The sequence below is a fragment of the Heterocephalus glaber genome, unplaced genomic scaffold (genome assembly GCF_053883595.1).
Source record: "Heterocephalus glaber isolate CG9 unplaced genomic scaffold, H.glaber_assembly_v1.0 deba00001457, whole genome shotgun sequence".
In the NCBI taxonomy this organism is placed as follows: domain Eukaryota; kingdom Metazoa; phylum Chordata; class Mammalia; order Rodentia; family Bathyergidae; genus Heterocephalus; species Heterocephalus glaber.
The window spans coordinates 47,267,742-47,294,899 of NW_028258305.1; the positions used below are offsets into that span (position 1 = coordinate 47,267,742).

Below are 27,158 nucleotides of genomic sequence, written 5' to 3' on the forward strand. Positions count from 1 at the left end.
CGGAGTGTCAGGGTTGTGTCAAAGCGGTCCAAACCCTCAGACCCAGGGCAAGACCCAGATTCTAAGCTGACAGGGGCCTCAGGCAGGGCTAGGATCATTACACTAATCTGAGCCAGAAGAGAGGAAGACGGTCGCTGATAAGGTCACTCCGACACTTGCACCTGCGGCGGGCCACCCTACCGGGTGACTTTTGCTGGAATCTCGAGGCAGCCTCATGTCCCTGTCTATCAGCAGTGAGAGAAGCAGGGCAGTGTGACTGTGCCCAATTTGTGGATGAGAAAACAGACGTGCGGGAGGGAAGATCGGCTGGCCAGAGCCACTGAGGGGCTGAGCAATCAGGCGGAGGAGGAGCAAGCCTGCCCGACTTGGCCGCCCCTCCTCCCCCATGACCTCTGCCCTTGATCTGTACTACCGACCATCATGGCCCACGGACGGTACCCTTTGCCCTGTGTCCCGGCTCGGAGAGGCACCGGTGAACACCTCTGTCCTTGTGCACCTCTTCTGCCCACTGATGACCTTCGAGCTTCTCTGGGCATCAGGTGCCCCTGCTGCCAGGCCTGAGCCATCTGCACCGGCCCTGGACTTGGGGAGCTTGGCCCTTGCAGCCTGTAGCCCAGAAACATAACGCTTATTTCCTGGCTCCATGGCCTATCTTTTGAAGGCAAAATTGCTGTTTTCCTCTTCGAGAATCATCTGCACCGAAGCTGTGTTTCAGTTTATTGACTTAGCTTGACCATAAAATCACAGGTGGGGAAGACACAACCTTCCTGGCTCAGGGCTCTTTCCTTTGGGAAAATGGGGAAGAAAAACTGGCCTTTCCATGGCCACTGCCCTCTGCTATGAAGGAAGACACTGTCAGGCTTGACAGCTGACCCAGACTTTCCTTGGAGCCATTTGTGGCTGACCAAATTGCAAGACTTTCCTTCAGATGGCTGTAAAGTTCCTTGGATTTATGGCCTGGGGTGCTCCCTGGGGCACTGTTCTCTTGCTGCATTCCCTGTGTGATCCCCACATTGTCCTCACCTGCCATCTGAAGGGCTCTGTGGGGTCAAGCAGTGTGTGCTCTCAGGCTCTGGGAGTTCGGAACTTGGCTTCCAAACCGTGGGCCACTCCCCAAGGTTTTGTTTTTGTGGCTCATTCATGGAGAGAGAAAGAAGCACTGGGAGCACCTGTCTGGTTTTCATTTATCTCTGTCACCCATCTGTGCACTCAGCCCCATCTCCCATGACTCCCAGCAGCTCCTGCTACACTGCCCCTCGGGGGGGGGAGGTGAGTGGGGTTCGTAATCCCCAAATTAATGGTAACTACACAGCCTGAAATCAAGTCACTTCCACTGAAGGCAAACAGGTCACAGTGTAAACGAAAGCCTGCCCTCGGGTGCCGAGCAGCATGTCCTGTTGGTGTCTCTGTGACGGGAGCACCCTGAATGTGCGTGCGCACAGCCGTGGTGTTGGGGCAGCTCTGAGGTCCAGGCCTCTCCCCGCAGTCCTTAGGAGTGGACAGCCAGGGAGCAGAAGCTGCCCAGCAGAAACACCTACCTGACAAGTGAACAGCGAGTGCATGAGAGAAGCACGAAGACCCCCCACTGTGTGCCAGCTGCACTGGGACAAGCTGTGGCAGCAGCCTGTGCTCATCTCACACTTCTGTCCTGAGTGACTGCAGTGGGGTTGGGACCTGTCGGGAGCGGGGAGGGCCCTGAGGAGGTGTTAGTGAAGGGGCTGCTTCCTGAGGGCGAGAAGGCCAAGGCCATGAGCAAGGGTTGAAGAACCCCAGGCAAGGCCCAGAGGGCCGGCCAGGGAGGCTGAGCAGCAGCTGCAGCTGCCCGTTTATCTGTCTGGCTGTGTGGCTTGGGAGAGGCTACCTGGGAGGGGCAAGCTCTCCCCTGGTCTCATCTTCCACCCATAGTTCCAGTGCTAGCTCCTTCCACCAGCCAAACCTAGCTGGAAGCCAAAGGGCAAAGGAGCCTGTTCATGCTGCCCCAGGTCTTCCTGCAGGCATAGGCCAGAGGGAAGGGTGGCTGTGCGGGGTGAACAGGCCATACTGGGCATACTGGGCAGTGCCCACCTGGCCTGCCATACTTTGGCATGCTCACCCTCTAGGACCACTGGTGCTCAGGAGGGCCCTGTTTGGTCCTAGGTGGGATGCTGCAGGATCTGAGTGGAGCCTTGCAGAGGCTGGACTCTTCCCAGGAGGCCTCATGGCCTGACCAGTGGGCGGTGCCCATGGCACTGGCTTTTTCCCACTCTTTGCCTTTCCCTAAGAGGTGCAGCCAAGCAGCCTTAGCCTAGGAGCTGGGGGTGTGGGCGCGGTGGGAGCGCAGAGCTTGGTCCAGAGACATGGGGGACAGAAGATCTGCTCAGCAGCTGACAGCTGTGAATGAGTTGGGGGGATGAGCAGCTCTCAGCTTGCATGTGTTGGGGCTGGAAGGGCAGCTGTGTGGTTTGGTCACGGCGCGTAAGCTCTGAGCCTGGACAGACCCGAGCCTGAATCTTGGCTCCTATGCTGAACTTTGGGCAAGTTGCTCAACCACTCTGAGCTTCATTGTCCATGTCTTCAAACAGGGATGCTGTTCTGACTTTGCAAACTGTGGTAAGGACTGGAGCCACATGCGTTTCTGTTAACACTCGATCATGGCCTCTGAGAAAGTGTTACCTGTGGCCTCCCCCTGGCGGAAGACCTGGGGAGAAACCAAGGGAGTTGAAAAGGTTCCACAATCTTAGGCCCCAAGATGGACTTGTTTTTGACTTTTCCACCAAGACACACCAGGAAAAGTGGTGGAAAATTTGATGCAGAGTTTACAGTCCCAAGAACATGAAAAAGCTCTTCTGTCAATTAAAACAAAAGAGATGGATGTTGTTTTTGGGAGAAGAAATATCGTGTGGTGGCTCGGAGGAGACAGTGAGCCAGACGTGCTGAGAGCTGGGCCATGCAGTCCCCTCCGCCTCTCTGTGCGTCAGTGGCTCGCATGAGGCCTGGCGGGCAGGGGGCCCAGTGGGCCACGGAGCTGGGTGGCTGTGCACTGGGGTGCTGACCAGTGACCTCCCCAGGGACATGGGAGGGTGTGTCCGGATGCCAGTCCTGTCAGCGCGGCAACGTGGGCAGATGTGACAAGGTCACTTGCCCGCCACTCTTTTCCGTAGGGCCCTGCCTCTTAGTCGAGCCCTCAACTTCCCTGGCCAAATTTACCACACACCCCTCAACCCGCCATAAGTTTTTCTCCCAGTTTTGATCACTGGGGCTCTGCTGGTGATGGCATTGAGTCTGGAAGAGCTGTGTTAGGAGAGAGCATTCTATTTGGGGGGCTCTGGATGTAGCTCAGGCTGATCCCCCAACTCCCCCAGAGGGCTCCGTACTATAGAAAACGAGGATGCAGGAAACCAGACCCTTGGGTAGCGAGAGGGAGACGGCGTTGAGGTTGACCAGATGCCCGGTGGCCTTGCTCAGGGGACATTTTGTCCTGCATGCACCGGGGAGTGGTTAGAGCAGGGGGTTCCGGGCCCTCAGGGGTCTGGCGTCACCCAGACTCCCCGCTCACTGCCTGTGTGGCCTGCCTCTGAAGTGGCCTCTCTGATTCTGTTGTTGCTCAAGTCCAAAGTGAGGGAGGCAGTTGTTGTCTTGTATGTGTTGTATATAAAGCTAAGCCAAAGAAGACAGTTCACGTGAAAGCACACCGACCTATAAATTGAAAGAGTAAGTGTAGGATGACACTGCTGTTAGCTAAGGGAGGGAAGGATCAGAGAACTCGAGACCTGCCTGACGTCCCGTGACTGGCACTCTGAGGCCGGGACCCGGTGCGAGCCTGGCCTTCCCAGTGATGTCTTGGCTTCCTCCTTTTGCGAGGGAGTCACTGGCGCAGAGCGTATAATCAGTTGGCCCCTTTGCTTGGGGTACCGGCCTTTTGTTGTTTGACCAGGAACCTTGGCCCATGGCTTGCAGGCTCTGACAGCAGGCAGATGCTGGGGTGGCCTCTGAGTGACCTGTCACCAAAGAGGGTGCAGTGACACGGAGGAGCTGACCCCAGAGGTGGATGCGGGTGGTGAGTGCCTGCTTGTCCCTCCCCAGGGCCTGCAGCTGGCCTGTGCCGGTGGCCCTCTCTGCCGTGGGCAGGCATGCAGCTGTTCAGGAGAAGTCCACCTGGGCTGGGTCATCCCGTTGGTGGACAACGGAAGCCCCTAGCTGGGGCTAGCTGCAGCCTGGAGGCCCCGGCTGGGTGGCAAGGGGACCCCTGTGGTCCCACAGCCAGAGGCGAGCGCTTGCCTTTCCCTGAGCACTGCACGGAGGCAGCTCGGGGCGGAGACACCCAGGAGAAGGGGAGGCCTCCAGGGAGCAGGGCCTCCAGAACATGGACCTGTTCCAGTCCTGCTCCAGGTCTTCTCTGCCAGGCCCTTCTCTGGACAGCCTTCTGAAGGGAGCAGGGAAAGGGAACATTACTAGAACCTCTGCAGCGAGTTCTAGTCTCCTGTGAGCCACGGCAGTACATGGCGAATTACAGGAAAGGTTAAAAAAAGACTGAGAAGAAGCTGAGCTTTGGGTCTGATCAGTGCTGCTCTGGGCGGCAAAGATGAAAGCCCCCAGCTTACTGTACCTTTTATTCAGTACATCAAAAAACCCAAATATAACAAATAACTTACGAAGAGTTCAGTACATCCACATAAACAAGATGTAACAATACAAGAACAATGGGGAACTGAGTAGATGTTTGTTCCTCCCAGGATGTCTTCAGCTGGTGTAATCTTGTCCTGGAGAATCACAGCATCACCACATCATTGAGGTCTCAGTTGTGACCGGAGGCCAAAATAAAATTATGTCTCAAAATTCCATAGCTGGACTGTGACAAAAAAATTAGACTAACCAAATGATTTTATCCTAAAATTATATAATATTGCTCCCAATAGCCTTCCACCCTCCTTCCCAGTCTGAATTCCCTGTGGCAAAGGAGTATGGGCTCTGGGATAAGATGAACCTGGCTTCTGATCCTACCTTTGAACAGATTAGGAAACCAGGAGCCTGCTTCCTTGCCACAAAATATAGTTCAGTTTTCCTTCCTTCGGGGTGGCTGAGGAGGGCATAATGCAGGCACCACAGCCTGCACAGCAATCTGGTGCATAGTCGATGCACAGTGAGCAGCAGCCTTCCTTTTTATCCTTCAAGGGCCAGCCCCAGTCTGGCCTCCTAGAGCCCCTCTGAGGCTGGCCATACCGTGCCTCTGACCTACGTTTCCTGGCTCGGGGCTCCAGGACTCCACTCTGGTATTGCTCGGCTTCCTTCTTTCTTGCCCCCACCCTGCGACCCATTTTCCTCTATCATACCACCCGCCATGCTGGACAGCAGCCCTGGGTTTTTATCAGACCGTGGGAGCGGCTCCCATCCTGCTGCTCAGAGGCCCTGCAATAGCTCCCTCTGTGCTCTTTCCCAATCAGCATCCAGGCCACTTAGGGTCACAGAGCCCAGGAGGTCAGAGCAGGGTCACCTCAGGATCTGATCTTTCCCTTGGGACCTCAAAAGGAAGGGAGGGGCAGGGTGTCTCCCCTTTTCAAACTGGACACCTCTGACTTGTAATGGGAGTTTGGGGCTCTGGTGACTGAGGAGAGGCCCACCGACCCAGAGATCAGAAGCAAAGGGAGAAGTCAGCTCATGGTGAGTGGGCACAGAGCCAGGGCCAGAGTGCGGTGGCAGTGGCTTTGCTGCTTAATTCTTCGGCACTTCGTTCTCGTGAGTTCCCTCTGGGGAATGGCTGGAGGCCCAGATGGACAGATGGAGGGGTGGGCAGAGCCCAGGTGCCGAGCAGCCCAGGTACGCCCTCCCGTGGCCACACGTAGGGATCCCGTCAGCCTTCACGCGAATTTAGTTCAGCTCCATGTGCAGCCAGTGGGATGGGCTTGTCGCCAGAGAAGCAAGGAGCTGAATCACCTTTCCGAAATCCCATGCTCCCTGATGAGGGGCAGGAAGGCTGGAGGAGCAAGGAGGAAGGGGCTCGGGGGAGCATGAGCTGGGTTGCTCCATCACTTCTGGGGTGCTGCTGGTCGGTCTGGGGGTGTGCAGCATAGCCAGGCTGCCCAGTGCTGGTTATCAGGGAGTGATGCTATCAGAGTGGCAGCAAAGCCTTGGCCTTGTTGTTTCTGAAGGCAGGAGCTTGGCCAAGGGCAACACTGTCACTGGCTGGGATCGTGGTCTTTTCACCCCACGTGACAGTGGGGCACTCAGCCTTCCGCACAGCCTCCTCTCTGCCCAGGACCAGAGCGCAGTCTGCAGGAATGCTGCCCTTGGGGAAGAAGTGGGGCGCTGCTCTGCTCCCCAGCAGGGGGGCATGGTAGAGCCAAGCTCAGGGCACAGGGCGGGCCTCCTGGTGGGCTAAGGATTAGGAGTCTGGTTTCCTCGCTACAGCATGCGTGGTGACCTGGATTCCATTGTAGACATGCATGGAGGCTGCTCTGTGTGAGGCAGCCTGGGGAGTGAACAGCCCTTCTCTGAGCTTGGAGAGCTGTTGGTCCGAGGGCTAGCAAGGCAGAACTGCACTGTAGCCTACCGGGGAGCTGGAAATGCAGCTCACAGGCTGAGCCCACGTCCCATGGGCAACCCAAGGACACCTTCTCAGAGGCTGGGAGAATTCAGATTTATCTGTCTGGGGTGGCGACCCAGCTCGGGAGCCGTGGAGATGGATTGGTGTGAACCCCGAAGTAGGAATTAGATAGTGTGTGTGGGGACAGACTGGGTTCCGGATGCACTCGCAGCTACCTGGCCCCAACCTGCCATTTATGAGACAGTGAAGTTCACCAAGAGCTTGCTAGGGGTCGGTAAGGACTCTCTGGGGCGTTCACAGCATTATTTCTGCTTTACTGGCAGGGAGACTGAGATGCAGGGAGCTTAAGCTGCCAACATTCCATGACAGCGTGTCTGCAAAGCATGGATTCCAACCCAGGTGTTTCAACTCCTCTGCCCCCAATCCCTTGTCCTCAGAACATGCTTGCTTCTTTGCTTCCTCCTGAATTCAAGCTCCTTGGTCACCCAGTGCTCGCCAGCATTCCCACATTCTGTCCTTTGCTTTGTGACATAGTGCTCTGTTCCTGCGAAGCACTGGGACCCTTGCTCCAGGTTTCCACACATCCCTGGGGGACACATGGGCAGGAAGAAGAGCTGAGTGGAAGGGACAGATGGCCGGCGTCTGGCCTTGGCTGCATGTCCAGGTCCTCCGGGTGTCTGGCTGTGGGCTTCTTTGTTGCACCCCTCCGTCCTTGCTGGGTTCACAGCCTTGTAGATCACTGCGTGGGCAGCAGGGATCTGGCCATTGTTCTAGCTCCACCCTGACCTAGGCTGGGACCACAGCGTGGACTCAGTGGATAAGTGCTGGGTAAACAAATGAACGGTCATGTGACTGTCCACAGTTGTGCCCTCCAGCAGGGTTACGTGGTAGGTAGCACGTGGCTGTCACTCTTTTCGGGCACAGGGGTTATGTTCCTGTCCTCACGGGGCTCACTGGACTCCAGTGAAGTCAAGGTCTGACATATGCTCCATGGACCACACACGTCTGCTTCCTGATTCATCTACTTGCGATGCAATTAATTTTACTTAAGGTCTCGTGTACTCACAGCGGTGGAAGTACCAGGTTATCACTCTATTCAGAGAATATTTACCCCAGTCCTAAAGCATTCAGTCGCTGCAGAGATACTTTTCTTATGCAGAAACACCAGAGCCACCCCAGCATCTGTGATCCATGCAGCTCGTTTCATGGGAAACAGGGATTCCTGTGGAAGAAGGCAAGATGGTTAGATCTGGCCCCGACTGATGTACATGTTAGGGCCGAAGCCTCAACGCAGTGGGGCCAGAGCAGAGAAAGCCATTAGCGTATTCTCGACGCCCTGGTCTTCTATTTGTAGGCCTGTTTTCAAAGCTAATGATTCTTCGGCTTTCATGAAATCTTCTAACTTACTGTACGTTCCTGCTGTAGAAAACATGTGAAACCCGAGCACATCCTGGGATCAGAGATGGTAACATTTTTAAATTCAGCAGGAGCTCACCAGGAAACGGAAACTCCAAGCCACGACCTGCGTGTTGTTCTTCCCTGCTCTTCACAATTGCTTGTGTTTGGTGCTTAACTACGGACTGTGAAACCAGGACTTTGCTTTTCATGTGTGGCCTGGAAAAACTTCCTTCTGATGTAAAGTCATTATATTTTTAATTTAATTGTTCCCCTAGGCAGCTAGGAGGGGGTGAAGGCATCCAATTTCACCAGTTTTCTTGGCGTTGCCTGCTGGGGAGTGGCTGAGACGCTGTCAGCCTCGGTGGCAGACAAGGGTCTGCACATTTCCCAAGGACACGCTGATTTCTGCTCGCTGATTTGAGCTGTGAAGTATTTCACGAAGCTTTCTATGTAACAATCGGGACTCTTTTAAGAGAACAAAGACATCCCCTCTTCCCCTAATAATTCATTTTATTAGTTGTTTGTGCCTGTGGATTGCACATGCCCACCCAGGTGCTGGGTGGTGCTCTAGGAGTAGGTCTTAGCTCCCACCTCCTAGGTCTTGGCTTGGAACATATCTGGGGCCTTCATGCTCTCTCTTCAAGGAGAGCTGCAGCATTTTGCAGCTGATATGTTTGGAGTAGAAATGTTTATAGGCCTGGAGGAACATTAGCAACATTTGGGAATGCTTTTTATTAAGCCCCAAATTGGAGCTGCATTCTAACTGCGTGGATGGAAGAGTGTGTGAAAGTCTTTGATCCTTAGGGTTTTGAGGACTTCGACCTTTCTGTTTTGATTTCCTGTATGGTTGGAAACAGAAGCTTAGTTCCTAGTTAAGGAAAGTACGGATGCTACACTGTTTGATGTTTATTGACCATCAGAGCCACGAGATAGATACAGAGGAAACTCTTCGGGGATTCGTGGAAAAGATGGTCACCACACCAACAAGAGCTCTTGGGAGAAGGAAGCATTTGATGGTGTGGAGGATGAGCAGGAACTCAGCATTGGGCAGAGGGCACGGTTCTGGTGGAGGAAGGAAATCCCAGGCAGGAGAGAGCTGCCCTCTGTGGCTGTGCACCGCTCTGTGATGTGGGGCCGAACAAGTGGGTTGAGCTGAGATTGGGGAAAGGTTTGCCAACGACTGGACATTAAATTTGTAATGGCACTGAAGAGCCTGTGAGATTTTGTATGAGTCAAGGTTTTATGCTAAACCCAGAGCTTTTACACTGAGTTACATCCTCAGCCTTTTTAAAAATTTTAAATTTTGAGGCAGAGTCTTGCTATGTCACTGAACAACCCAGGCTGTACTCAAACCTGAGATCTTCCTGTCTCAACCTTGCAGAGTGCTGGGATTACAGGCATAATCCAGGCTTTAAAAGAATAAATTGTTGAGTATCCCTTAGCTGCTGTCGCCATGTGCCTTAACTCTCTGTTGGGACCAAGAGTGTAAAGTACACAGGGGCCAGTTGGCTCAGCCACTACCGGACTCCGGGGTTGGACCCTTGTCATGAGCTTAGTCCTTCAGGGTTGAGGAGTTTCGGAACAGTGCTTTTCAGTGAGTGATTTTGGGCCAGGTCCACAACGAGAACAGCCAAATGAAACCAGTGAGGCGGGTGGGGTGTATTCGGAGCTATTTACCAGTAACTCGGGCCCCTCAGTATTTTCCCAGGCTGTGGGTGAGATCAAGCTGTTGAGCAGGTGTTTTCTGGGATTTGCCCCACCCCACAGCATACTCTGAAGTCATTCACAGACTCCATCTGCCTTTCTTGTCTTCTCTAGAGTTCTGCTCCCCATCGCATTTGGGTGAATGCAGGAGCATCAGGAAGGTTGATGGGACATACAGATAGCTGTCTACTCTCTGTACATTGACGTGAACATCCCTCCGTATCCGCTGCCCGAAGGACCCCCAGGTCTGCTGGGATGGTTCTGGGGAGGAGGTCTCTTCCTTCTTGGGGGTCTGGTGAGCTGAGCCCGCTCCCAGGACCAGCACCTCAGTGGGCTTCTGGGAGGGGAGCTACAGCAGTGGGCTGCCACCCCGCGCCTTGGGCCATGTACACCGGGGAGCGGCCACGGAGCACCAGCTGTCAAGTGAAAGTCATGCCTTAGGGTTCTGGGTTCCCTCAGGGTCCTCGGTTTGGCTTGAAAGCGTGAAGCAGGTCTGGATGTGACCATGCGTGAAGCAGGTCACATGCGTGAAGCAGGTCTGGATGTGACCCTCAAAGTGGCACTGGCTGCAGCCGGGTTTTGTCTGGTTGGGTAAACTGTGAGGTGCATTTTTGTTAAATCGTATACTGTTCACAACACTATTTGTGTAGGAAAAGTGCCTGGGTGGGGTTATCATACTCTGACCTACTTGTAGCAGTTCTTGTGGGCGAGGGTGGACCTTCCTCTGTGATATAATTAACTGCAGAGCAGCGGGAAGACCACTAGAGGGGGGACCCACGTGCCATGGCCACCCACGTGCCCAGGGACGTGGAATGAGCTCCACTCCTCAGGTGTTTAGTTGTCCTCATGAGAACCGTGTGGCTGGGCCAGATGAGCTCAGAGGCCCCTCCACCGTGGAGGGTGACAACTCAAAGTGCCCTTCTTAGGGAAACTCGGAAACAGCAGGAGGAGATTTTTGATGCCCCTTGCACTCTTGGGGTCTGAGGTTTGGTGTCACCATTCTGTCTCTCGCCAGACTACGCATTGGAATGTCAGAACATGTGCCCTCTGCTGGGCCTGGAAAACACGCAGGTGGTGTAAAGGGGGCCTCCCCATTCCTCTTGGAGGGGAGAGACTCTCAGCCTTCTGCTGTGTGGATGAGAAGAGCAGAGCGAGTGGGCTCTGACAAGCTCAGCACAGACTTGAACATCGCAGGAGTCATTTAAAGGAAGGAAACTGGGAGCAAAAAGATGAAGACAGGGAAATGAGGAGTCAGGCATGGCAGGAGCCTGCACGAACCGGTCCACTCCTGCAGCTGTGCATGAGGAGACAGGAGATGCGTGTTCTCAGAATTACAGGTGTGAATCTGAGCACCTTTCGTTTGCAGCTCTGGGCTTTCTTTGAGAATGTCAGTCAAAGAGCTGTAGTTTTCTCTTGGACCAGCGCCTGCCCTCTGCTGGAACACGCGAGGTGCCTGATGGAGGGTAACCGTCAGTTCTCTATGAGGTCACTCTGATTCCAACCTGGCCACGGGGGAACTTTGACGAGTGTTGTGGCCAGGAGCTGGGTGAATACAGAAGCTGTTGGAGGTGCTTTCCCCAGAAGGTTCGGAAAGGAAGACATCGGAAAGACCCTGCTCTGCTTTACAGTGGAGAGGCTGGCAGACACTGCCTTGGTGAAGCGGCTGAGGCGTCAGCATTGCTGGACATCACTTTAACAGAGTGAGGCTGGCTGTGCAGCACTGAGGACACTTCACTTCTGAGGTATTTGTCCCTGAAGCCCGCGGCCCCAGTGTGATCACGAGAACACCCCAAGACAAGTCCAAGCTGAGGGATGCCCTGCAGAATACCTGACCAGGACCTCTTAGAAATGGTAACGTTACCAGTAAAGAGGAAAGGCCGAGAAACTACTGCAGAACAGCAGAGCCTAAGGAGACACGAGGCCTCTGTGCCCTGTGGCACCCTGGAGCGGACCCTGAATGAAAAGGGGCTTTAGAAAGACTGAGGCCATCTGAAGAAGAGCTGGGATTCAGTGCGCAGAGACCATGCCGAGGGTTCTTAGTCTTATCAGGTGCACGGGGGAGATGCAGGATGCTGTCAGGAGGGGAAGCTGGGTGAGCTTTTCGGGCTACCTTTGCATCTTTTCTTGTAAATTTAAAATTACTGGAAACTGAAAAGTTTATCAAAAGTGCAGGTGCTTTGGGTTCTGGGGTGAGTCTGTGTGCCCCTGCTCGCTGCTTTCTACTCTTCTACCCATCTTCTCATCTTTGCTGTTCCTCTGAGGGTATTTCTTTTCTCTGAAGTCCCCTTAGCAGGACTCCATCATTGAGAGTGCCAAGCCAGTTTGCTCTTGGAAACACTCTTACTTTTCTTAGAAACCTGATGTTAAATGTCTCATGAGAAAACTCATATACAAACCTCATGATTAAATGGTTTTCCAAGCTGTTTTGAGTGGCTGTCACAGAGTCAGGAACAGACATTTGGATTTCGGGCTGGACTCTTGGCCGTTGGCACTCTTAGAATTCGGTGCCCACTCGAGTCCACTCAGCCTTTCCATGATGAGGAGAGCGAGGAGCAGAGGAGCTGAGGGGCAGACTTTCTGAGGCAATTGGCGGTTCCTCATGGCACGCACACTGTGTGCCCAGCCCTCTGCCGGGGTCTGAAGATGAGCATAATCTCATGGGGGACAAGGCAAGGCAGCCCCTGGAGCAGCCATGGGCACTGAGTGTGTGCTGGGAGACTGGCAGGCCGGGCAGTGCCTCCTCCAGCTGCCCGCTGCTGTGAGTATCAGACTGTCCTTCCACAGCCAAGGTGACCGACTTTTCCTGGGATGTGTGACTCTGATGCTAAAACTGGGGTGACCCAGGGAAACTGGATGGTTAGTCACCCTGCCTGCAGCTGATTTAGCTTAGAAAGAACCTTGACTAAGGGACCCATGGAGCATTCGTGACTATCTGTGGCCTGTCCTGGGGCTTGATCATCAGTAGACAAGAAGCTAGAAATCATGATTACATGGATCTCTTGGTCTAAAGGGAATCATTGTGGAAATACTTACAGACAGAGGCTCTTAGCCTGGTAGTGACTGGGTACTGAGCATGAAGCAAGGAGCGGCTGAGTCCGTGGGGCTGAGGGGCTTCCTGATGTCCCGTGGAGGTGGGGCTGAGCTCTGGTTGCCCGAAGAAAGTACATGGGTATTCCCTGCCCAGCGGCTCCCCAAGTCTCAGCCCAAGGATGACCAAGCATTCCTGAACCAGCTACCTGATGAAGACCGGGCCAGGTGTCAGGCCAGAGCCAGGCGGCAGCCCTGCAGGCGGCCCACAAAGTGCCACGCGTGAGGGAGCATCGCATGAGCTTCGGGGGCCGGGTGGAGCGTCTCCTCTGTGCTCTCACCGTCTTCTGCCTGGTGGGATGTTTTCTTTGGTTTTGAATTGTATTTACTCGCCCGCTACAATTTCTTCATTTTCTCTTGTGGGTCCCATTTCCAGGGCACGGCTCCAGGGGATCAATCCTGTCGCCACAGACACCTCGCGCTCTGTCTGTTGTCCCCACCTCAGCCCGCCCCAGCGGGGCCGGCCCACAGCTGCTCCTCTTATGCACTCGGGCTGCCAGTCCATTGTCCCGGGCGTCTTTGGCCTGCTCTGCTCTGGGCCACAACTCCTCCTTGACGTCTTCCAGACCAATGCTGACTTCTAAGGCCACGTGGCTCCAGCCACCTCCCTGTTCCTCTCACACTGCCCTGTGGATGCCAGGTGTCTGAGGGCCGGGCCACTGGTGCTGGAACTGCCGAACCCTGCCAGCTTCGGGCCCTGCCCCTAGCACGGATGGACCTGACTTCCAGGGCCTGTCATTTACACACTAACCTGAGCCCGGAGCAGGTCCTCTTGGGGACAGGACAGCCCAACTCCAGGCACCGGTATGGACGCAGACTGGACTCTGCTTAGGGTCAAAGGGTCACTGAGAGAACCAGGTTCCCCCTCTTCTCCCCGTGTGTGTGTCAGCATCCTTAGCCTTACCGGGCACAGCCATGTCGAATGTGGCCCTTGGTAATGACCAATGTCCTTGGAGTGTCTGGAGATGTGTCCTGTGCCCTGTCCCGGATCATGCATCTCCCTCTTGAGACCTGTACTTGAGACCTGAAGGTCCGCTGTGCCAGGCAGTGAGGCCTGTCTGAAGCCCCAGGCTCCTGCCCTGACCCCCGCCAACCCTGAGAGCCCGCATTTGGGTTAGGAAGGCGCAGGGCTGACCACTGTCTGGTCAGAGTTGTGCTGAGTGCTGGCCCAGGAGGGAGGCTTAGGAGGCAGCAGAGAACCAACAGTCGCCCGGGGAGCTGTACCCCCAAGCAGAGCCACAAGTGTCTTGGCAGAATGTTTTATGAGCAGGAACATCCTGGAGAAGCAGCAGACTGTTCATTTAGCCAGAAATAAAACATACCGAATAGAAATAAGCCCTGACTCCTAGTAGGAGTGTTTGTGCCCACCTAGGGCCCAGGGCGATTTCAGCCCCAGCTAGCAGCCAAGGCAGCTGAGGCCGGAGGGGTGAAGGCCACACTCAGGGTGCAGTGCGCTGAGGTGAAGGGCTCCGTACGCCGCTCCGTGCCCTTGGGACTGGAGGCTGACTCTGCCCCAGGGGAGGCAGCCCTTCTGCTCTCGAGGGGACGGGGACGTGCGTATGTGCGTGAAGGAGAGGCAGGGACAGCAGGGAGATGAGGAGTAGGTGCAGGAACCTGAGAGGTGGTGGGCGTGCTCTGCGGTGAGACAGCAAACTAGGGGAGGCGACTGTGTGACAGGGAGCAGAGCCCAGGGGTCCCCCTGAGCCTGCGTCAAGTGGGTGCCAGGTGCATCGGGATCGGGTTTGGCCCCACGCAGAACTGCACGGAACTGAACAGAGCTGAACCGAACATGATGGTTGGTTTAGGAAACCAGGGCTCATTTGCTCAGTGAGGCCAGAGCCGAGAGGTAGCACAGAGGGGTGTCGCCACTGTCCGGAACTGGGCTGCGTCCTGAGTGGTCTCTGTCCTCCCGGGCCCTTCTTGGTCACAGGGAGGCGGCTCCAGCCCAGTGCCCGCCCGCATCGCCCCTGTGTCAGGAGAGGACCCTGCATGGACTGCGAGGTGAGCCCTCCTGAGATCTGAGGGCAGAGCTGTGCCGTGGCCCTCTGCTGTGCTGCACGGAGCAGTGCGGGGCTTTTCAGCTCTGCCTCTGCCAAGCTGGCTCTCACTCTGTCCAGACCCAGACCCCGCTGGCTCCTAACACTCAGGTGTCGAGTGGCCCGTCAGAGTCCTGCCTACCCCGCCTCCCTCTTCAGTCCTTCCGGTCCAGCCTCTTCACCTGACCCCAAGGAACCCCCTTGGTGCTCCCTTAGCTCTCAGGCTCTGCCCCACGCCTGTGGCTTGAGCTCACCCACTCACTCAGGCCTGGACTGGGCTCCAGACAGGAAGGTGAGGCCAACCCGACACAGCCCTTGCTCCTGGGCTCTCCTGCTGCCCTCCCCCACGTGCACATCCCAGCAAGGTGCGGTTGGAGCGTGTGCTCTGGGCTGGCCAGGAAAGGGACAGACGGCCTCTGCGGTTCGCACACCGAGCTCAGAGAGCCCAGACCTTCCTGCACACGGGGAGCAAAGCAGCCGCCCAGGGATAAAGGGTAAGAGCCCAGAGCAAGCCAGGGCGACCCAGAGGCAGGGAAGACAGCGCCTTCTCCCAGGTGACCCGGAGGAGGGAGAAGACATCCCTCTAAACCCGAAGGTCAGCACGTTTCTGCTCACTGAGAGATGCCCACGCCTCCGTCCTCGTGGGCCCTCGCCTCAGCCGTGCCAGCTTGCCCGCACCATCAGTGTGCTCCTCCACGGCTGCTGTTTCTTCTCTGCCTGCTAAACTCTTCCCCATCCCTCAAGGCTCACGCAGCCCTGCCTTTCTCTGGAAGATTGTCCTCACTGCAGGCAGAATCGATCCCTCCGTTCCTGTGCTTTCTCACAGTCCCAACTGTGCTTGCAGGACGACCTTGTGCCGGGACCCTGCATGTCAGGTACACGTCTTTTCTGTCCCAGGGGGCTTACTGGGGCCTGCCATGGAGTAGTCCTCAGGGAAAGATGGAGCTTTTAACCAAAGTGTTCCTGCCTTCAGTTGTGTGCTAGCTTCCCTTCACCCACAACCCCGGGCTGCCTCAGGCTGGAGCTCACCTGACCCCTCCTGAGGATCTTGCTCTGAGCTGCTAGCAGCCTCTGGCCGACTCAAACACCAGTGGATGCCCTGAGGGGCCATGCCCAGCCGGGAAGGAGTGATCCTGATACGGCGCAGCCAGGGTTTCCCGTCTTTGTAACCCGACATGCAGCACTCCTAATTGTCCTCTGAGTGAACCTGGCTCAGCATTTAGTGTGTCCTATAGAATAATACTGAGAGAATGAACAAATCAGTGGCAGAACCTTCTGAGACTTGCCTAATTGCAACTCAAATTGTTCCCATATTGGAAATTACATGGCTAAAATGCCTTTTGGGGAACTGAGTATTAGGAGCCCAGGGAGGTCAGCCAACAATGAGTTGCTGGAGTCTTTTCCTCCATGGACTCTTATTGAGACATTTTCCTGCAATGAGACATGGATAGGTTGACTCAAAACAGATTTCACAATCGCTTTATCCAATTTTGGACGGCTTAATTCAGCAATTCACATAACCCTCTTTAATCAGCCTCACGTTCAGGGCTTATTGTGGACTTTGACGGTTAGATGTCACTCAGGACGGCACCCCTGGGTGGGGAGGCCGTGGTCAGTTCCTGCGTGGCCCTGGGAGTGGGGACTGTGTTTGGGACTCCTCGGAGCCCTGGGTCACTTCAAGGGGTCCAGTGGGGCAGGGGAGCTGTGGTTCTGGTTCCCAGGTGTGACAGTACCCTGTCCCTGAGCAGGATTATGTCCAGGATGATGAGAGCCACAGTGCTTTGCACATTAAGGTTGCTGCAGTTTTGACACTCTTAGCAGGGATGTTGAGGTCTTAGGGGTTTGACTCCAACAGTAAATAAAAGTAGATTGGCTATGTGCCTAGTTCAGTGGCTTCAGGGAAAAAGTCATTTCCTGTCCATCTCTCTTTATGGCTTTGGAGGAACCATGTCCCTGGAATTGGAGGGGGCAGTTACTTAACTGGTGGCCTCTGTCGTGTCTTTTAGGCACTGAGGGAGACACAGAGATGGAGAGTTCCACCAGGGGGACTTCTGTTTGTCTGGCTTCATAGCTGCCCTGTGACAGGGCCCGGGGAAAGAACACTCCATTTCAGACTGGGCAGCCGAGGTCTGGAGGCCAAGGGACTTGTCCAAGGTGATCCGAGCCAGGGCAGTGCCAGCCTCCTGCTCCAGGCCAGAGGCTTCTTTTGTTGATTGCTTTGTTTTCATTAAGGAGCCTGCCTCCTCTTCACCTGGATAAATACTGTGCGCATGGAGGCTGTGCTCAGTCTGAAGGTGGAGCCTCAGTACCTGGGTGAGAGGCGTCCTCTGCAAACCACCGCCAGATGTGTAATCTCCCAGTTACCCTTGTCGTGCGCGTGTGTTATTCTCTGCCCAAAGCCCTCTGGCACTGTCTTGCTGGACAGGCTTAGCCCCCATTGTAGAGCAGGTCTGTGAGGGCCTGGGAGAGGGTGGGGCCGTCCATGTGCCAGGTCCTGTCCAGGTGCCTTGCAGGCATCATTGCTGTAGGGCTGCCGAGCAGGAGTGTGCTCTAGAGGAAGGGCAGTGAGTGTGGCCGCACGCTGGGAGAGTGCATGTGCGGTGTGCTTATGTGTAGTGTGTGGTAGACGATTTATGTTGTATATACGGCACATAATACGTGTGTAAGGCATGGTATGCATGTAGTGGGAGTATATCATCTGTTCTGTGTAGTCCGTACAGTACATGGTGTGTTGGTGTGCATGCACGTGGATGGTGTATGTGTAGATGTGTTTGTGTAGTGCATGGTATGTGTGTGGAGTATGTAACAGTGTACGGAGTGTGTGGGGCATATTTACCTATAATCTACATGTGTGTGCACAGTTGTACAGTATGTGTTGCATGTATGATGCATGTATGTGTATGCAGTATATGTGTGTGTAGTAGTGTGTGTGTTTGTGTGTGGTGTGTTTATGGTGTGTGATACTCTTATCTGTAGTCTGTGTGTATGTGTACCCAATATGGACAGTGTGTGTCTGTGTTTACGGCGCGTGTGGTCGATGTATGCCTGCACAGTGTGTGTCGTATGTATGGTGTGTGTGTGTGGTGTGTTTGAGTCCTGCGTTTGGCATGTGTGGTGCATTTATCTTGTGAGTGTGTGTGCGTGCGCACATGTGCGTTGGGGGTGGTTGGGAGGGCTGCTGAGGACTCGGTGGCCTGGGCAGCACTGCCCCTGCATGTATGTGTCCCGGGAGGTGGCAGTGGCCAGGAGGGCGGCTGAGAGGCCCAGGCGGGGCAGGCAGGCAGGGAATGCAGGGCACCCGCTGCGGTGTGAGGTCAGACTTCCAGGGACCCCAGCCTATCTGCAAGTCCTCCTCCTCCAAGGCCAGCGTCTGACCCCAACCATCTGCTGCAACTGGCAATTAGAGGGCAAGTGGAGACCCATGTGGGCGGGAGACTGGGAGAAAAGAGAAGAAATTTGGAGGGCAGGAAAGGGAAAGGAAGGGCGTCACCATGACGAGGAGAATGCTAATTGGCTAATTGCCTTACCTAATCCCACGTGAGCCACGCCTGCTTGGGTGTGTGTGTTTGCACGTCTGTCCCACTGACGGGTGTTCAGGCTCTCTGGGTGCAGAAGAGTTCAGGAGGGCTCAGGTCCCGTCCCCCACTAGATCACCTTGCATTGGCCGAGGCTTGTGTGCTGAGTGCCGGCCACGCTTTGCAGTGCATACAGAAAGGAGGCGCCGGCCTGGATGGGAAGACTGAATCTGTCGGCCCAGAAGAGTGTGAAGAATCACAGCCCTCCTTCAGGACTCTTGTTTCCAGATCTCGGGGTGGCGGATGAGGGCTCTCCATGTCCTTCCTCAGCAAGTGGACAGTAAAGGTCGCCGCGCCTGGGCCCGGGGACGCCACAGAAAGGGAGTGGTGGTGCGGCCTTCTCTGTGGGAGCAAGGACCGCACCTGCCGAGGGAGGACTGGAGCTGGGCGCTGAGGTCGGAGCCCGGGGCCCTGGAAGGACAGCGGTCCGTCCGTGAGCTCAGGGGGACGGGGAATGCGGGCAGCAGCAGGGCCAGATGGGCAGGAGTCCCTGCTCCGCCCTGGCCTCCGGAGCCCAGCGTGGAGCCCAGGTGGTGATGCCCGCTGACAGCAGCGGACGGCGCCCAGCCCTCGGGGAGGCCCTCCTCATGCAGGCAGGAGCCCTCGCCTGCCTGGCCCGGCAGGGGCCTTCCGGACTCACCTCTGCTCTGCTCTGGGACCTCAAGCACCCTCCGGGGAAGACTTCTGGAAACAGAGCCAGAGCCAGCTTTCCATTTATGGGTGGAACCACCTCGGCTCTGGCCTTTTCGCCCAACTCTCTCTCTCTCTATTTTTTGATTCCCCCTTGGTTGCATCGTAAGTTTTCCTAGTGTTTCTCCAAGTGCAGTTTACTCAGGGCTGATTTTGGAAATGAATTGTTTGTTCAGACAAGGTGCCTCAGCAAAGGGAAACAGAGTAGTCTTAAAGTGTGGCTTTTTCTGACCACGTTTTGCCTAGGAAAACTAGCTTCATTCTGCCCCCTCCTATCCATGATCAGAGAGCCATCCTGCCCTGCCGGGCCTCCGCTACCCTCAGGGTGGCCTCGGCTCTGCTGCCCAGTCTTCTTAGAAAAATCCTCTTTAAAGGAAGGAGCAAAACAAGTTCTTTTTCATTTTTTATATTTACTTATTTTAAAATATTTATTTATTCAAAAATACTTTATCGGTATATATTTGCAAAACATAATAATTATCTTTGCTTTGGGGATGGGCACTCACACGTCTGAAACATCTCGATCATTTTCAGTGTCTTTTCCTCTCCCTACCCACCCATTTCCTCCTCTCTTCCTGTCCTCCTTCCCCATCTCCAAAGTCTGCCTCCCTGTTTCCTACCATCTGTCTTTATTTTACTCTTTAATTTGCTTATATTTTGGGTTTCTCATATAAGAGAGACCATATGATATTTAACCTTCTGTGTCTGATTTCTTTCATTTAACAGTAAGGTCTCAAGATATGTCCATTTTCTTACAAAAGATGAATTCACCTTTCTTCATGGCTGAATAATATTTCATTGTGTGTATACACACCACATCTTCTTTATCCATTCATCTGTCCACAGATAGCTTGAGACTGTCTCCGTAGTTTAGCAGTTCTGAATTTCACTGCTAACAATGTGGGTATGCATGTACCACTATAGTATGGTGTCTTTAAATCATTTGGAAAGAGACCCAGGAAAGTTGTAGCTGGGCGAGTGAAATTTCAATTTTTAGTTTTTTGAGGAGTCTCCCTATTGATTTCCATACTGGTTGTTCTAGTTGCCATTCTCAGCAGTAAGGTAGAAGAGTGCTTTTTCCTCTACATCCCTGCCTTTTTTTATTGTGAGCTTAATGACTGTCATTCTTACTGGAGTAAGATAAAATCTCAGCGTTGTTTTGATTTGCATTTCTCTAATGGCCAGTGGAGTCGAACATTTCCGTGAATTTATTGGCCACTTGTACTTCTTTTTTGAGAAGTGCCCATTTTTTGACTGGCTCTTTTGCCTTTTAGGGTCTAATTCTTAGTTCTTTGTATGCTGTAGATGGGAGTCCTCTGTCAGATCAGGGCTGCCCAGTCTTCTGCCCTTCACCGAGCGCACCGCACTGTGCTCTGCCGCTCCCTTGCTCTGTAGCGTGTGCGGAGAAGCCTAGGAAGAAGGGAGAAGGGTGTGGCCGCCTGCGCGGACAGGCGGGAGCTGGCTCGCTGGTGCAGAGGCTCCCCTAGTGCAGCAGGGAGCGGAGGACGGTCAGGGCCAGATCCCGAGGCCTTGCCTACGAACGCCAGACTTTACCTTCTAGGTACCAAGGAGTCCTGGGACCTTCGAGGGGTGGCGTGATGAAAGCAGAAGCGCGTTGGGGCTGTGGCCTCTCGTCTGCAGGGACTGCCGTGGGATCCGGCGGCCATGACATGAGAAGATACCCTGGAAGCTTCAGCAGCCCACTCTGGCCCGGCGGCCACCGTATGCGGGCGGCTCCCACCCTCTTCTCCGTCCTCTGAACTTGTAGCTACACAGCAGCGTCTCCCCAGCGTCTCCCAAGCGTCTCCGCTCCCAAGTCTTACGGCTCAAGTTCGGCACAAGCAGACCTGCTGAACCTGCCTCAGCCTTGGTAAATGGGACCCCAGGCACCATGACTCCAGCTGGAGACGGAGCCACTGCGGTGCCCCCTGCCCCGGGCACCCCATGCCCTTTCATCAGTTCTCTTGGTCCCGTCTTTAAGTATTTTTCAGACTTGTCCACTTCTTTACTACGGGCTGTAGGCTAGTCTGACTGCCCCAACCCTCTGCTGAACTTAGCTGCCGCTTACTGCCCTTGGTTCCAATGTACAGCCCTCCCGAGCCTGCCGCCCACAGCCTGCCTCACCTTCGCAGAAACGCTCGGGATGGTGTAACTGCCCGTGCAGAGCCCTGGCTGGCGTCCATCCTGCACCAGGACCCCGATGTGCACTCCCTGCGGCAGCCGGGTCCAGGGTCCTCCTCAAAGCCCTCCCTCCTGCTGTGCTTAGCAGGAGGGGCCGGCCCTGGGACCCTTCTGGTCCTGTACTGGTCCCAATTCCTCTGCTCCTGCAGCCCAGCTGCTGAACAGCTCCCAGGAGTCGAGACTGTGGGTCCCTCCCAGCAGCTGGTGGAGAACAGCTCAGCCCAGACTCAGCCGTTTTCAAACAGATTCCCATTTTCAGACCAGGACAGTAAGGCCACAGGAGGCCCACCTTGGTTTTCAGAAAGGTTGCTCATCAACTATGCTGTTGCTTTCTCTTACAACTTGGGATTCTATCAGTTTCCAAACTGTGCATACAAATAAATTCATAATAGTAGCAATAATCAAAATTTTACCCCCTCCCCTACCTGATTTTTTTTTTTTTTTTTGAGACAGTGTCTTACTATGTATTTCAGGCTGGCCTGAGAGTGATCCTCCTGCCTTGGCCTCCTGCATGCTGGGATTGCAGGCATGTGCTGCCAGGCCTGGATTCCCCATCCGTTTATGGAGTTTTGACTCTTATGCAGAGTTCCCTTTGGTACTGCTGGATTCCCCTGAGGTGGAGTATATGCTCCTAAGCATGTCTGCATCGAGGGTGTGCCTCTCCTTCTAAATCTTCCTTTCCTCTCCTGGAGCTCACCTCGAGCCGCAGAGCCCTAGTGTGCTGCCTGCACACACCTGACAATGCTGATACCTCCTGTGGCTCCCAGAGCCTCCTGCTGCTCTCCTCACTGCCAGCCCCTCCCGCCAGAAACTGTGGTCCTTGCCCGTTACAGCAATGATATGCAGGGACTTACTGCCTGAAGCTGAATGCTGCCCTGTGGCCTTCCAGTTACAGCTTGTCCTAAACAATTTAAAGATGATGGATGTGAATCTATAGACTAGACAGAGAGATCTGTGGGTCAGAGCAGAGGACATTCAGAATCCCTCCTTTACTAGGTGCAGAAACCTTATACCCAGGTCTCCATTGTTGAGTCTGCCGTAGGACGAGTCCTCTCCCTGAGGGCAATTTAGTTCTCTGTGAAGTTAGGTTTCTGGGATTTCTGCCCAGATGTGTCTGGATCCCTACACCGGTATAAGCCAGAATCTCTGCTTTCACACTATGGCCCAGGAAGGTGGAGCTGCATGCAGTCCAGGGCATTGAAGGTAGTTTCTATGCTATGGGCTGGGAAGCTTGCCCTGCCTGCCTGCTATCTGGGGGAAGACACCATGCAAAAACTTCAGTTCCTCTGAAAACCCTCAGTTCTTGGCTTGAGCTGCAGGAATCAACCTGAGGAATGGGATTCTGTGGTCTTGCTTCTCCTTTTGCACTTTAGCGTGTCTGGCTGTCTTCTGGTCTCCCTTTATAATTTCTCACCTGGACACACAACATGCATGGAATCAAGTATTCCAAGAGCAGGTTGGAATGCCCCTTTGGGAGTGCGGCAGGATTCCAAGAAGATGTCATGGATTTTTGTCCTAAGTAGATTAGAGCCGAGAGCCCTGCAAGTTGTCTCTGGAACTTCAGCTGTAAGCATCTCCACACCTTGATCTCACACAGCTATCCATCCACGGGGAGCCCAAGACTGGATGCCTGAGGACTGGCAGACAGCTTAGGGCTCACGGGGACTCCGGGATTCAGCCGCACTGCTGGGGGCAGGCTCTGGGGTTCTGTAGGTAGTGCACGGGCGGGCAGCCTGGCGCTCACAGGCACAGAGCCCTGCTTGAGTGAATCACCTGCTGCAGTTGGCACCGGATCTCCTTCCTCAGGCTGGAGGCACCTTAGCTTGGCTCCATTTCCTTGGCAAAGCTGATGCTCCAGGAATGTTTCCCTTGGAAGGAAGCGCTGTTATCTCACTAGGAGAGAGCCAAGGGCTTTGTCGGGGTTTCCAGCCCCAAGAGCGAGCTCCTCAGGGCCCTGCTCCCATGCTGCTGGAACGATGCCGGGCTGTGGCTGATAGTTCAGTTCATCAGGTGTGGAACTTCCTCCTCAGTGCCACACGCTGAGCAACACCGGGGAGACAGAGGCAATCAGGGTGTGATTCCTGCCCCAGAGGGCTTCTTGGTCGGAATAGTTATGGGGAGGGAGGATCACCCTGGAGCGTGGTACTGTGTGATCCTCTCTGGGCCAAAAACCCAACGAAAGATGTTTCAACGAAAGCAACAGATTCACTTGTAATCATGTCCCCCCCCCCCATGGTTTTCTATCTGCCGGTGCAGGGGACCCCTTCAGTTGGTCCCCACTTTGACAAGTTCATCCCACAGGACAGGTGGCGTGGGGTCAGCTGGGACAGCTTCCCTTGGGCTTCTGTATCATCACATGAAGGGAGAAGCTGGCCCAAGAAAACAGTGAGGACTGAAGGAGCAGCCATGGGTCAAAGGATGTAGACGGGCAGAGAGGATGGGGCAGGAACAGCCAGGCCCCCAGTCTGGATGACTGGATAAAAAGTGCTGTTGTTAACTTGGAGGAGACACAGCTTCTTCTCCACAGAGTGACCAGGAGCGGGGACACTGCACAGTCCGGGGGACACAGCAGGCACCGGAGCAGGGACGCTGGGGGCCATGAAGGAGAGGCAGATGCAGGCCTCCTGCTTCCAGCTGTGCTGGCCTGGCGGAGGTGGCCTGGCCCCTTGGGATGACCTGTGATCTCCACGCTCAGCAGGGGAGTTTGGTTTCATCTCTGATGTGCACCTGTGGTGTAACCAAGGGACCTTCACCAGGTGATGTCAGCTCACATCAAGAGAGGGCCGCTTTTTCACCCGGAGCAGTGTTAAGTTCTGCTCAGGGACCCACTGGCTGTTAGCCACATAAGAAAGCTGGGGAACTTTTCTAACTCATCCCGCCTAGGCTCCCCAGGGTCTGCTGATCGGTACTGTCTGGGGTGTTGGTTGGGGCCTCTCATTTAAAAAGTTTCTAAGTTGATTCTGATGCATGCTTTATTTAGGAAGAACTGGCCTGCCAGCCTGGACCTTCCCTTCCTTTTATAACTGAAGCAATGGCGATCTTAGGAGAGGGAGGGTCAGGGCCCAGATCTCCTGCATGTGGTGTGGCTGGGCTCAGCTTTCTTGAATTCTGAAGCACCTTTCCCTGGTGCTTCTTGCCAGGGGTGAGACTGGGATCTTGGGCTCCACCCACTAGGGGCACAGTCTTCTAACTGCTCCCAGTTCTTCCGTGGAAGGCCTAGGGGTGGCTAGGTTGGCTGGGTTGGGTGGGTTGGGAAAACAGCAGTTTTCCATGGAGTCCATACCAGGAAGTGGGGGCTGAATTGGCTGTCTTCATGGCCTCTAGGGACACTGGGTCCCATCCACATGGGTGCGGCAGGTCCTGGCAGGTGCAGGGCCCTGGAATTCTCCCCTGAGGGCATCACAGAGCCAGTCTGTTCTGTGCTGGCTGGAGGCAGCCCATGTTCCACTTTCCAGAGGGCTTTTCCTGGCTTCCAGAGGGCTTTTCCGTGGGCCACTTGCCAGAGGGCTTTTCCTGCTCATGGTCTAGCTTGACTATGAAGTGGGGCTGCCAGGGCCCAGAAGACCTCCTTCCAGGCTGGGAGGGCAAGGGTGCTGAGGACAGATGTGCTGGCCCTCTGTGAGGCTGTTTAACACTGGCGATACTCTCAGGGCCCGTGAGTGTAGCTTCATACTTGGCACATTCTAATATTAAGAGGATTTTCTAAGAGGATCCAGCCTGGGCCACTTCCCTTAGTCCTGAAGGTAGGCCTTGGCTCATATTCTTTCACTAGGTTCTGAAATGGGAATGTTGTTCAGGGATGGGCAACTGGTGACATTAAAGGTACAGCCATGGGCCACATAGCAACATTTCAGTCAATAGATCACACATGTGACAGTGGTTCCCTAAGATTGTACCTCCTGGTGATGTCTCAGGGACTGAAAGTACACTCCATGTGTGAAAACCAACCCAACTCCCTCTTGAGCCTCACCACCATTTTGTGCTTGTGCTGGACAAAGCACCCAAACCCCACATCCTGTTTGGCAGAAAACTTGCTGCAGTTGCAGGATGTTTTGTAGCTCACCTAGTGTGTGAACTTCCTCTTGCCCCACTAACCTGGCATGGTTCTGCTTTGGTAAAATTCTGCTTGCTCTCCCCTGAGCACTCCCCAACTGAAAGCATGGTTTAAAGGAGAGAAATCACATTGCTCCCCGGTGCCGAGAGCTCTTTCCAGGCACCAGCCTCTTTCGGACACTGGCTTTGAATAAACGGACTCAAATCTGACTCAGAGTGTGGCGCATCTCTATAGTTCCAACTTGATTGCCTATAACAGATGGTGTTTACATAATGGTGAAACTGCCTGCCAGTGCAGCTGTCGGAACAGGTCCCCATGTAGCTGTGTACACAGCAGGACTACATAGCAACACCCGACGAAGCTGTGTGGCCACATGGATGTCTCTGAAAGTGAGGAGCGTGTGACTCACGTGGGCAGGAGGTGGCTCAGGAAGGAGGGGATGCTGGATAGCAGGAGAGGCTGCTTCAGGCAGAGAGACTCCCAGTGACCACTCTTGCAGGGACGTGACAGTGCGCAGTGTGTGGCCCCTACAGAGTTGTGTGCTCCGTGTGGGGTTGGAAGCAGGGATTGGTGTCTGATCACACAGCTGGAACAGTGGGAATGCAGCACAACAGGGTGGGGATGTGAGACAGCAGGGCTTGGTCTTTCAAAACTCAGAGAAGGGGTAGACTGAGGTGTTGGTCAGATGGTTACATCAGCCCCCAAACAAGGAAGGGACCAGACTAGGCTAGTGCAGGCAGGGACGTGGGTCAGCACGAGATGGTGCAGTGGCCGGAGGCCTGTGTGCGTGCAGCGGGGGTGGAGGCCAAGGGTGGCAGGGAGTGGCAGAGCAAAATAGGGCAGATGGCGCCTCCTTCTGCCTGGCTCTGACTCTCATCTGTGGCCCACAGAGGGAACTTGGTGTGCGGACCGGAACCTGGTGGGTATTACTGCATGCAGACTGAATGGCATGGTTTTGATTGGAGGCCCAGGGCATGTGGCCATTGCTAATCGTATTCAGAGAAGAGTGTGAATGAGATTCATTTCCACACTAGAGTGGACTGTGAACATTCAGACATCAACTGTGCTGGCCTCTCACCATGTCTTCATGTACACTGTTGCTCTCTGTTTCTCACAACACTGGAACACTTGAGGAAGAGGGGTGTGTGTATGTGTAATAGAGTGCATAGGAGGCACAGTCTTATATTATAGTCCAAGTGAGTGCCCCTCCTGGAATTGCGTAGTGTATAACCTGCACACTGCACATATCAACTCTGACTTAGCTACAAATAGAACTTCTGAAATGTGTAGACTATTGAGCTTAACACTAGCATGGCTCTGTGATGTGAAAGAGTCCACCATATGCTTTATCAGGGGAATGGAGAAAGAATTTGGTAACCTTTTTCAGGGAATGCTCCAACTGGGAGAAAAACTTGTCTCTCATCGAGTGAGAGATAAAACTCCCGTGAAAGTAAAGAGATGGTTAACCACATTGTGAAGATAGGGTGCAAAAATATGAGCTGTGCTGAGAAATGTCATGAAGTAGAGAGCCAGGGCTTTAACAAATGCCTAAATTTTTGTATTTGTGTATTGTTGGAGGTTTCTGGGATATTGAAATGTTATTTACAAAGACTTACTGTGCATGAGATATACAGAGCTGTGTGCATATGAACAAGTTCACTTGGTCTCCAATTGTCTATAGTGAACTCTCATTTTTATGTGCATTTTTGTTACACACTGGCTTTAGACATTAAGATACAGCTTCACTGTTGCCTTCAGAATTCACCACAACAAACAGACCTGGACATCATTAAGTTGGAGTTTGGGGCTTAATACGGGGACAGAATGGGAGAGACCTTTAGATCAGTGAGTATTTTCTACACAACTTCTAGTTACCTGTAGGAAAGTGATGGTTATTTATTTATTTATTTATT

General features: G+C 54.2%; 1 long non-coding RNA gene across 1 annotated transcript in view; it reads left to right on the forward strand.

Annotated features, from left to right (window-relative positions):
* The window catches only part of LOC110347894 (uncharacterized), a 61,039-nt gene extending 36,665 nt beyond the window's left edge, over positions 1-24,374 (forward strand). The window contains exons 2-3 of the long non-coding RNA XR_015453252.1: positions 18,448-18,606; positions 20,572-24,374. This is a non-coding gene — a long non-coding RNA (uncharacterized LOC110347894). The remainder of the gene's footprint in view (positions 1-18,447; positions 18,607-20,571) is intronic.
* The last annotated feature ends 2,784 nt before the right edge of the window (positions 24,375-27,158 follow it).